Source organism: Passer domesticus, chromosome 8, assembly GCF_036417665.1.
Source record: "Passer domesticus isolate bPasDom1 chromosome 8, bPasDom1.hap1, whole genome shotgun sequence".
NCBI lineage: Eukaryota > Metazoa > Chordata > Aves > Passeriformes > Passeridae > Passer > Passer domesticus.
Genome location: NC_087481.1, coordinates 34552925 through 34565095, shown reverse-complemented (window position 1 = coordinate 34565095; position 12171 = coordinate 34552925). Strand labels below are relative to the sequence as shown.

Here is a 12171-nt window from a genome sequence, read left to right as displayed (position 1 = left end):
CAAACTCCATTTAATAAGAACTGCAACTGCATTACTTGCTTTTGGATATCATTTTGTGTACCTTTTTGGACTTGCAGGAACGTGGGTTTTTTCTGCAGGTAATTAAGGGATTTTTATCATTTGCCTTCTCAAAAAAGCCTCAAAGTAGAACTTGAAGTTTAAGTCTCTAGAATCAGAATCCTTTAATGACTTCCTTCTCTTTCCTGTTTCCCTGTACATGTACTCCCAAAGCTGAGGACAGACCTTCTCCATGTTACTGGTTTAAGGCCAGGTAATAATAAAGTGTTGAATTCTGCACCTGCAAGAAATGAGTGGAGCTCCAGGCAGGTGAATGATGTACTGCAGTGCATGCAGTTGTTAACTTGTAACACTGTTGTGTTTATAACCGTTGTTAGGTTTATAACATTGACATGTTTATAGAAGTTGAATCAAGGTAACTCTTGGAGTATAAATTGACCAGAGCCGTGCGTATGTGGGTAACAGGACTGGAGCTGAGGCTGAAGCCAGCAGTTGGAAAGGAGCAGTGAAAGGCTCCCAGGGCAGAGGAGTGATATTCTACCCCTTAGGGGCAGATCCTATCAAACATGTTCTCACTTTTCAAGATGCTTCCCCCTCACCCTACCTACTCCATTCCTCTCTGCCTTTGGTGCATATTAGTTTTCATGGCAATTTAGCTCGTGAGCAGTATCATTAGTAGCTTGATTCTTGCTCATGTTTTGAGGTGGCCTCAGTTTCCCTGTTTCTTCAATAAGACATTTTTACAAACGTCTGTTTGAAAGAAGAAAATGGGCTAGACTTTTCCAAACTTGACTGCTGTTCTGTATGTTTCCATTTGGAAAGTTCACCTATGCAATAATTATGCTGCCAAAAAAACAAAAAAGAAAAGCATGACTGCAGATAATCTACTGACTAATTTGAATGTTTGAATATAGAATAATGGAGACTGATTTTTTTTTATTCTTTTTATGCTTAATTCAGTTTACTTGCTCCAGAAATTCCATTTTAATTGTTGAAAAAAGCAGGAATGTCTTTTCAAGCAATAAAGTAGAAAGTGCTGGCTCATAGAGCAGTGCAGAAATGGAGGCCTATACTCTCCAGAATTTGGTAGAAGAGATGTTTTGGTCAGAGTAACATCTAGATACTACAGAGCTTCCTTAAAGGAGAACTTAAGTTTTAAAGCTGCACTTTTTCAAGCATTTGAATTCTTTTGTTATAATATTTGATACCACTTACATACAGAATGCAATTATTTGATGTATATGAAAAAACTACAAAGCAGAACTTGTCAGGAAGCATTCCTGCTGTGAGAATGTGCACAGCTAACTGCATCCATAGGGAAGCTCTGGAGGTCTCTCCTGAGGCACCTGAGTTACTGCTGTACATCCTACAAGCCTTGGTGGCTTTCAGGAAAAATCCTAGTGAAAGACTAGCTCACATTTCCCTAAGATGAGCAGATATCCATAGAAATGGGACTTTGCCTAGTTCTTGTAACTCTTGGTTCTTAATGAGAGAAAAATTGTTTCATATTTGTGGAGTATTTAACTATGTAGGGCAGGAATACTGAAAAATGTAATGCAAGGGGAAGACATGACACCACAGCTGTGCAAACAATGCCCTTCAATGTTCTTCATACCCTCTCCTCACTCACTGATTTGCATCCCCTTCCTCTCCTCACATGGTCAGAGGACACTAAGTTTGATATGCTCGAGGTGCAGAAAATAGATACACTCTCATGTGGGTTATTATGGGCATAAGTTATTAATGATTGTTTAAAGAGCACAGTGAGACTCATTCTGTTACAGCCCCTGGGACATCAGCAGTACTTTGAGTGTCCAAGAGGATTCTGAACTATGATCAACATGACACATACCAGTAGGTGTATCTTCAACAGAGGAATTGCCATGGGGCTATTTTTAGTGTAGATATCATGTATCTTAGGGTGGAAAATTGTAGAGCTCTCTTCCAAAAGATTCTACAAAGCCAGACAGGATGACCACGAAAATATAAGTAGATTTTTAAGACACTAGCAATCATGAATATGTTCTCAGAAAGATGAAGGGGAAATTTTGCTATTTGTGCAGGAGATGGAGAGACATGCCTTCCTAAAATTATGGTAAATTATGAATTTTTTAAATTTGTTTCACAGGTTGTTACTTTTTCTCATGCTTCACAGGGTCAAGTCCTAATATCTTCCTAATTTACACCTGCTACATGTAATCCCCTACCTATTTTAAGCCTTGGCTGTACAGACTGAGCTGGTACATTACTGCCACGTAGAGTTCAGTGCCAGCTACTGAATGTTTTTTATTGAAATTTATACAGCCTGTGGTAATCAAGAGATCCTTAGACAGGACTGCTTTCACTAATCATGCAAATAAATCAGTGCCACTTTTTCTTACTATTTTATATGCAGCTTCCAAACAATAAAGCAGGATACCATTAGTCATGTGCAGCTAATGCTAAAATAATAACTCAAATAGCAGGTATATATGGTAATAGCAACATTTGTTTGGAACACAGAATGCATATGCATATAGAAATGCATAGGCACATACTTTGTGTTGCTGCACTGAATTGCATACTACTGAAGAAGTATCTGCTAAAGATTGTAATGAGAGAAGCAACTATGCTGCAAAGCATGACATGTGGCTCCAGGATCTTAATTTTAGTAATATCTAATCTCTCTGTGGCAGTAATGCAGCAGCTCAGTTTCCACAGTCAGGTGTAACTTCTTCTTAAAGTCAGGCCTGACTACATGAGAACAGAAACAACTCTGAAGGTATTCCTTTAAAATTCCTTCCCAAACTCATGTAGAAATGTATGTGAGAATGCTTGCTTGAATGAAGAAAAATCAGTTTATTTGAGGACAGGACTTAAATTGTCTCTTGTTTCACCAGCATTATGTCACTGATCTTATTTTCTGGAAATATACTGGTGGAGGTTTTCTGAGGTTTTTCTGCTTATCTTGGATATGGAGGAAAAAATGTTTGGTTTACTTTTGAAGTGATAATCATAACAATTGAGTAGCTGCAAAATTGTAGTCCTCCATGGAGTTTTAATTGCTTATCTTTATCAGTTTTTATGCAACAATTAATACAAATTTTATTCTAACCCAGGAAATGATTGAACAAAGGCTCAGATGTTGGTGAATATCAGTGAAACATTACCTGAAAATGTCTGTAGACTGATGTGCCTGCATCCCACTTCAGCAAGGGAAGTGTATGACTATTTCCTGCTGCTTGCAGATGGTGATCCATTAGGGTTCTTGCAGGTTAGATGTTACATTTTTACTATTCATAGTATTAAAAGGAGTTATAGGACTGTAACTGTTTTACTGTCTATCTGGGCCCTCTCTGCAAATCAACATTTTGATGGTAATGTGATCTCTCCATTTCCTGTGCAAAATCTTTACTGTGCTCCCCAGCTGGAATTTCTGCTCTTTCCTGTTTCAGGGTGTTCATGTACAGTGACTGTTGGTATTTATAAGTTTGCCTTTCCCTACCCTAAAGATTTTTTTGATAAAATGTTAGCACTTCTCTGTTGCTTTATTTTCTTCCTTGTCCTTTGGCAGCTTTCCACAGCTTTTGGCAGTCCCAGCTCTTTGTCCAAGCTGTCCAGCAGGAGATATTCTCATTCTGGGTACATTTCTCAGAAAGGACAACTTTTGTTGCCGCTCACAGAAGCCTCATAGAAATCCACACAATGTTTCCTTTTCAACCAACAACCTGCTGTATCTCTAGGTTCTAAAGGAATCTTCCTGCTATCAAACTGTAGCAGAGGTGAAATTCATCTTTTTCACCTTACCCTCGACCTTTCATTACACATCACGTTAAGCAGTTCATTATCAGTTTAGTGCAATTACACTGGGGACTGGATTTTATTTTTTTTCTGCCAGAAGTGCTGTGCCCTAGTCTTGAACCGCAGACATTAGATGGCCTGTTGAATGGAAATCTCAGTGCTTGTGGAATTATTACACATATAAAGTGGCTTTTGTACTTAAGCAGTAATAGGATCAGTAGTTGTGTCAATTTAAATGATAATTTATTAAGGGCAGGATTAGTAAGAGCTCACTTGCCTTTGGAAGTAGAGTTAGGACCTTGCTCAAAATCCCACCTAAATCTTCTGTGCTTCTCTTCAGCTTGTCCTTGTTTCATTCAGCTGTTTATTCAGCAGAACTTAAAATTAAACAGACAAAATTAGGCACTGAGTTAGAGGTTTTATTTTTATTTTTCTTAAGTTAGTAGTGCTTTCTAGTAGTCCCTTGCAACTTTCAAGCTGTCCTGCAAGCACAAGTGCATTGCAGTCATAGTAGCAGCTGCTATTTTCTCTTGTTCTAAGCAGGGCATTCTCTGCCACTCTATTCTTATCCCTCTGCATATTCAGTTTCCAAGCAAGAGCCTGTTAAAGGGTTATTTTGAGGGGAGAGTTCCCCTATTTCAGTGGGCCTTTCCTGGCTAGAAATCCAAGTGTATTTTGAATGTAAACGTTCTTCAAACACATCAGGCACTGTTTTGTGGAATATTCTGAAGAAGTTCTCTCACTCATGTAATTGAGCTTAGGTTTTATGTGATTTGCTCATGTCATTCCTTAGACACTAGTAGCTGATATGAATGTGTGGGCACACAGTTTGTGTTAATTGGGGTGGGGCAGAGCCTCATCCCCAGTGGGCACAGCTGTGAGCAGCAGGTGAGCAGCACTGACAGCAATGAGCCAGGGAGTGCCCAGGGGCACTGACCAACCTCCAAAGGGAGCAGACGGCGCACAGGGGCAGGGCATCAGCATGAGGGGATAAAAGACTGGGTTGAAGAACAAGAGGAGCAGATGCCTGAAGCCTTCTGATGGAGTAAGGTGTTACTCTGTGAAGGTGAATGCTTAAAGCCTCCTGATATTGTATGGTGATACTCCATGTGTTGTAGCTGTCTCAACTGTGATGTGTATATATATATATAAGAAGCTAAGTAATTCCTGTTAATAACTTGTATCTGGTAAAGTGGCTGCATTATTAAAGCCTTCCCCCACCTTTCCCCAAATCCTAGAAAAATGAAGTTGCTCTGTTCTTCTGTTTCTGGCATAGAGGTAGAAGTGAGAGTCTAATTTCACACAGATGGTAAGTAAACTGTTTCTCTAAGTTTCCACTATTAGGACTGTAGAGTTTCAATTGATAAGTTTCAAACAAATTTTAAAAGCCTAGAGTGTAATAAATTTAGAATTGAGCTCATGGTTAGAAGCAATGGATTGCATATGCAAGGCATAGTGGGAGATAATGCTGAAAAAATGCTTATTTTTTTTACTCTCATGCACATAGATGAACTACTGATTTAAATACATTCGTTGAAAGTACATAATGAGCCTATTGTAAAATAAAATAGGAGCAGCCTATTAGTAAAATATTCATATAATACCAGACTTAGAGATACTGTAAATGTTAGAATGGGCTGAGAAATAACTGTGGAAATGCAACCCCTGAGTAAGAAATAAATTATTCAATGTTCTGGCAAGGAAATACAAGCTTGGGATTGTAGGTGCAGAAGGTAGGGATCAAAACTGGTCATTTCATTGATAGTCAGGACAGAGTTATTATATTTGGAAAACTTGGACAGACTACAAAATATGTGCAGAGCTAGCACTTCATATAGTACATTAGTAGAGGCATGAATAGAGAATGTAGTTTTCTTCAAACCCTCAAAGAACTGAAGTCCCCCTACAGAGAGTTCAAGGTAAATGCCAGCAAATACTTGGTGAACTCAAACATTGGAGAGTGAAGTGAATTATTAAACAGTGGCAAAATGGAGACTCTCAGGTTGTAGTCAGGAAAGGGAAATTCCTCTACTCTGTTGATGGTAAACACTATGAGACTGCAAAAATGAAGGCAGTGGAATATTTTTTTCATATAGAGAGTAATTTGGCATAAATGCACAGTTGAGATCAGATTTGTTTAGGTATGAATACCACTAGATGAATCAATGCTATGTGCTCCCCATTTTTAGCATCTGTAATCTCACTCCTTCAAATAGGAAAATAGATAACAATCTCTCCTTTGATAGACTTTTTCAGGGTACTCCAGGGGTGGAAAGCCACCATGCTGGGCTGTCAGAGTCCTGGATAAAACCCTTCCTTTACTATGCATGGTGTGCAATGGCAGGCTGTGACACGGGCTGCAATGGTAATTAGGTTTTATAGCATAAGTATTTTTGCCTTTTTGCAATCTATTGCCAGACTGTACTATTTTAAGAGGTGAGCATGTGCCTGTTGAGGCTTGATCTGAGCTCACTAGCTGGGGTCTTGCACGCTACCAACAGCTGACAGAACAGAGAATTTAGCTCCAGTCCTGTACTGAATTTCATGCAAGCAGCCCCTGAACACTGTTTATGGATCTGCCTCCACAGATCTCACGGGGGACTCAAGCAGGCACCAGATTGTTCTCCATACCTGTTTTTCACTGTGTGTGATGTGAGATGGTCCACCTTTGTAGATGGAATAGGCTGCTGGCTGACTGAGGAAATGCTATGTTGCCAGGATCCTTGGAAATAGCAGAAAGGAATGATGATGCTTCTATGTATTCTCTTAAATTCTTACTTTAAATTGTTTTCCCAAGTGTTAAGTTTAGATACCAATATCTTGCAGTACAATGCACTCTTTCTGGCTCATCTTTGTCAATGCTTTCCATTCCTGATTGCAGGAGCAGGCAAGGCTTCCTTTGGGGTGATAATAATGCAGAAATCACCAGAGTAGAGGGAGGACACAGCAGCCTCCATCTCAGTCCTGGTGTGCCTGGGATTCCCTGCTGCCTGAAGCTCCCAAACTTGAAGGCTGACTTGATCCCCTCCTGCTGTTCTGTCTCACATACTGCAAGTATTTTCTCACAGGAAAGTTTTGTGAACTATGCATAACAGTGAATAACAATTTTGAGGACTATCAGATTCTATAAATTAGTCACAAGTCCTCCTTTTTATTTTTTTCCTGTATGGAGAATGACATTATTTCAAGATCATGTCAGGACAAACCCGATCATTTCAGACTATTTCTTTCTTTTCTTTGAGATGCTCCAAAGATGCTCCGTGGCCAGACAGCAATGGAAATGTGCATGAGGGATGCAATGTTCTGGTTTGAACTGTGTTCACAGCAGTCTAGAGAAGGTGAGATCTACGTCAAATCTTCAGGTATAATTTCAGTGATACTTAGCTGATATAAACTATCTTAAAATTACAGCACACAGTTTTGTAGGTCATCACCAGGACTTTGACATGGGTGTCCGTATTGCATCTCCACTAAAACTGGTTAAGAAAACCCCGAAACTGTGTTTCTTGATAGTCATTTCCTTGACACTTCCCTTTGTGATTTCCATGCTTTTGCTGTTGCTGTGTCTTTTAAAAAGATCCTTTTACAATACAACCTATTAACAGAAAACTCTTGCAGATAGTAATTCCTTTGAAAACACTAAATAGGTACTGTAAATCACTTGACATGGTTCAACTTCTAAATAACTTGGAATTTTCAGAAAATTCAGGGTAAGGAGCTGTTTTAAGCATAATTGAAGCAGTTTGTGAAAAAAGGGATAGTGATGCCAATTTTTATCAACTGGTTCAGCAACTGCTGCCTGATTACCTCTGGGTTCATTAGATAGGGTGTATCTGTTCTGAGTCTCAGGTAACTTCACCTTACCAGACTTGAGAAGAGCTAATGCAACTACTCTGACACAGTGAAAACTGACTTGCCTAAGCCATGGACAAAAGACAACACATAAATGCTCAGAGATTTGAAAACCCAGGTTAAACCCTGAAGTGGTTGCTCTTTGAATTCAACTTGTTTGAGCAGTGGGCTTGAATTGAGGTTCTGAAGGATTCAATAGAAAGATGGGAAAAGTTTCAATCAAGTTTTTTCCTTTGTACTGTCCTACTCTTGCAGTAGTACAGTAGTAACTCTGCTCAGAAGGCTTACACATACAGCTTGTGTCTGAAAAAGCTTACTGTGTTGTCGTGTGCAAAACAGGAAATGTGTAATGGTATGATCCCCAGAGGAGCCGATCCAGGGCAAACTCTTCTGACCTTGTGGAAAACACATCCAGCTGAAACTCACAGTCAAATGGAAACGTACAAGTTAACCACAGAAGTTAAGAAATATCCTCATCATTGTGTTGTTTTAACATGGAAAGTCTCTACATGAGCAGCTGAGCAATGAAAAACACAGCCTGCAAGCTGATGCCACTGCAACTCTCTTAATCTTTTTTTCCTTCTTCTTAGGAGCAATATTGTACCCCAGCTTGTTTTCATTTTGGAAGCAAAGTGGTATTTGGAGTGAATTATATACTTTCAGATTTACACAGTATTAGATATTGTTGCTGTCCCCAAAGAGTAAGAAAAATGTAAATACCAAGGAGAGAGAGACATGATTCAAATTAATCTTAGCAGCAGCAGCTAGATTGATATTTAAAACTAAGATTTAATTGAGAACAGATATTTTGGTCCAGAAATTCTCTATTCTGGACCAGAGCAGTTCTCTGTTCTATGTAGTTTTACATGTGTTAGGGTAAACTCTTGCCCTGCACAGGTACAATAATAGGATCCACACCCTGTTCCAAGCAATATCTTAGGCCATGCCCCTTGAAATACATGGCCAAGGATTTATTTAATATTAAACTAGAATTAGGGGAGGAACATACAATTTGAAACCCAAAAAGCTACACTCTAGCTTTAGAAGCTAAAGGCTATAATAATTGTTTTTGAAGGGTCTGCGGATAGGTTTAAAATTAAAAACCCTGTAAACTGTGGCAGTTTTATATATTCCAACTATAAAGCCTACTACATAGAGATGCATTAAATATTTATGGACAGACTAGTATTAATATCTTCCTTTAAAATTTTGGTTATTTCAGTAGCATGTGTCTTCACCTACTGATTGAAACAATATTACTTTAGCAGTCTTTCTGTTAAATACAAAGCTGAAGTTATTCAGTGCAACATAAACATTTAGCTCTACAGTTTAGTCTGTAAACACTTAAAAGGTTGGAATGTTTATCTAAAATGGCCAGACGTCCAAAACTTGCAAAGCTGATCTGTTTGCAGTGTTAAAAGAAGTAGAAAACAAAGAACTTGACTCATCTGAAAATGAAGAAGTAAAAAAATCTCAATTTTACTCCCATCAATAATTAGGCTCAATTTAGTTGTAGTTCTGAGTTTTCTTGGCACTGGTTTACTGATCCTGAACTTGTTTTAGAAGGTAATTGGTTGAGGTCAGGACTGCTGCTGGAATCTCCCTGTAAATCCAGGTCCCAGTAAAAGGACAAAAGGGGATGGAACAGATGCAGGTAATACTGGTTGTGTACTTTTATTTTCTAAAATATTCACTGGGATGTACCAAGCTGAGAAAACCCCGGGGTTTAGGAGTTGCTCCATGAGCACTTCAGTCTTGACTACCCTAAAAATGGCAATTTCTGTGAGAAGGAAGGAGCTACTGTCACACGGATGTGATCATAGCCTCATATTTTTGTCCTTATGCTACTGCTAGGAAATCACCATACCTGATTGCTGCTCAGTTCTTGGTTTGGTTACTTAATATTTCACAAAACTGTTAGCCCTGGCAATACACTGTAGTTGCAAAGTGTTTACTTTGATGTAATAAGTATAATGCCGTTTCCTCTTTTTTTAAATTTTCCCTTAAATGCACTGAAATGCTGTGTCCAAGCCAATCTGGACCATGATTCATGTCATTATCACATCAGCTGTTGAAATCCTTTCATCAAGTCATAAGGGAACTGGCCACTTCAAGTAAGGGGTAAGCAGCAGAAACCACAATGATCCAAACAGTGACTATAAAATACTATATTAATATTTTCATAGTACACAAGAAAGTTTGGTTTATTCTGTGATGAAAAGGCAACAGATGTTCTGAAGGTCTTACTGTACACAAATTAGTATGGTTGGGAATAAAATTACATGATCCTTTAAGGAAATCATAATGTAGAAGGAAGTCTTGGTGTTGGTTTGGTTTCTTTTTTTGGGGGGGTGGGAGGGGGTTTGTTTTGGTTTGGTTTCTTTTTAATTATTTTTTTTCCATCAGACAACAACCTGAATAGCTGCTGTTTGACGAGCTGTGACTCTAACAACAGGAAAACTCAAAGGAGTTTTACAGTTAAGCATTGATTTGCAGACATAAGGGAACTATATGTTTATCTGGCATAATTCTTCTCAATGTATTTAAGAGTAATTACTTTCATAGATATTTCATAGCTCTGCCCATAGATATAATTGCTGTAATAACACAAACGACCACTTGAATCCTCCAGTGCACTTCTAGTGATTGGATGTCTGATATTACCCCGTGTTTTGATTTGCTAAATACCCTGAGGTGACTCTGTTTTGCAAACCTTTTTCATCCTTGCTATTAGTGCGATGATAGCTGCTCAGCAGGGACACCGTCACTCCAACAAAGCTTTGGTAGACAGTAAGAGGACTCCCTCTGTTGGCAAATCTATGGGTAACTGAGAGATGATGAGAATTATTGTGTGCTTGTATCTTCCTGGGATACTTGAATTTTGTGAAATCTCAGCAATTTGGTTTATTAAGACATTGTGCTTGAACAAACAAAAAAATCTGACTAGCCACAGTCTGCAGGTGAACTGTAAACTCAGACACTTTAATAATTCTGGTATATTTACATCTGAGCATCATCATTAAATTTTTTCTCTTAACACATTTTTGCATTCTCTGCTGTATAAGTAAAACTGAAGGAAGCAGGCATATCAGTGGCCCATATTTATGGGTGTTAAGTATTTATCAGGTGAAGTAGCACAACTATTTTAAGAAAAGAAAAAATGCTTTTTCATATTTTTGGAGAGGGCTCTGACTCATCATAGAATATATTAAAATAGACTGAAACTCTGAATCTTAAATGCTAGCACTGAGCTGTCATTCCTTTGTGCTTTGAGGCAGCTCAGATAATAGGCTTTGCTGATGGCAACTGCTTTGTAGAAAACAACAATTTCTTTTTTTTTTTATTGCTTCTAAATATGAATATGAAAGCCTAGTTCAGGATGCAATGAGGCTCCCTTCCTTAACACTTCAATCAAAGGCAGTTTGCAATGTTCAAAATGAGGATAAGAGGAACAAACCAAAAAACCATAAGCAAACCAAAAAGCATTTGAGGCCAGCTGTAATCACCTAGGACTGAATGAGCTGGAGAAAGAAAAGAGATTTCCTTGGCAAGGGTGGATGACCATTGCAGTGGAGCCTGTGTTTTGCAGAGCTGCAGGGAATGGAGCCTGTTGGGGTGCAGGGGACCTGTGCCAGGCCACCCGAGGCTGCACTGCCGTGCACTCCCACACCACCAGGAGACTCTTGCTCCCTGCAATTGGAAGGCAAGCAAGGAAGTCTGTGCTGATTCAAAGTATCAGCTGGGTGGGCAATACTTGTTGGAAAAACGCTTACTCAGCTCTAAATTTGCCTTCTTCCTTTTACACAAATGCTACCTGGTTGCTGTCAGTACCAAGAACACAAATCTGACTCTATTTAGTTTCACTTAAATACTGTGTTGTCCAGCTCTCAGGATCTGATCCCCAGTCTGTGGTTAGGGTGCTTACCTGCAAGTAAGGCTGGGCTGGGACATCTATGAAAGGCAAACTTTCAGTGCTTGCTTTTCTTAATAGTTGCAAAATATTTTGAGCAATCTTGCTTAAAAGGTCATCTGTGCTAAAGATGGCTTGAATGACATGGTTTTCCTTAAATGTGGAAAAGGCTCCTGGTGAGTCAGGGCTGAGTCATGGGAAGATTATGCTGCTTCTCTGTATGAGACTTGGTTTATTGTGTTCCAAGAGTTATGTCCCAAAGAGCTGTTTTGCCACAGCAGGACACTGCTGCAGCTGGAGGCATGGTTTGAGGAGGTGCTGACCCATATCATTAGTGAGGTGAAGAAGCCCCTCAGAGCTTGCTGTGCACAGATGACCCCCACAGTCATTAATGATTAGAATCTCTGAAAAGCTACAATTTTAGTTACAGTTTGAACTGTGTTTTTTGTAGTCTTGAGAATTTTTTATTAAGTCTTTCAATTCTGGTTAACAGTTACAAAGAATTCTTGTACATGTAGGATATTTATATTTATGTAGCCCTCTTAGTTTTTATCATCACACTGAGGATTGATTAATGGTATTTATTTCCAGTGTTAAGGAAGGGAATTTGA

At 38.9% G+C, this 12171-nt stretch overlaps 1 long non-coding RNA gene across 4 annotated transcripts in view; it reads left to right on the top strand.

The window, feature by feature from the left end:
- Positions 1 to 10120, top strand: part of LOC135306424 (uncharacterized) — a 137143-nt gene extending 127023 nt beyond the window's left edge. The window contains exons 4-8 of one of the 4 annotated variants that reach the window (XR_010367232.1): positions 3117 to 3271; positions 6680 to 7160; positions 9214 to 9304; positions 9682 to 9771; positions 10057 to 10120. This is a non-coding gene — a long non-coding RNA (uncharacterized LOC135306424). The other 3 variants (XR_010367236.1, XR_010367234.1, XR_010367233.1) reach the window with 3 other exon arrangements.
- The last annotated feature ends 2051 nt before the right edge of the window (positions 10121 to 12171 follow it).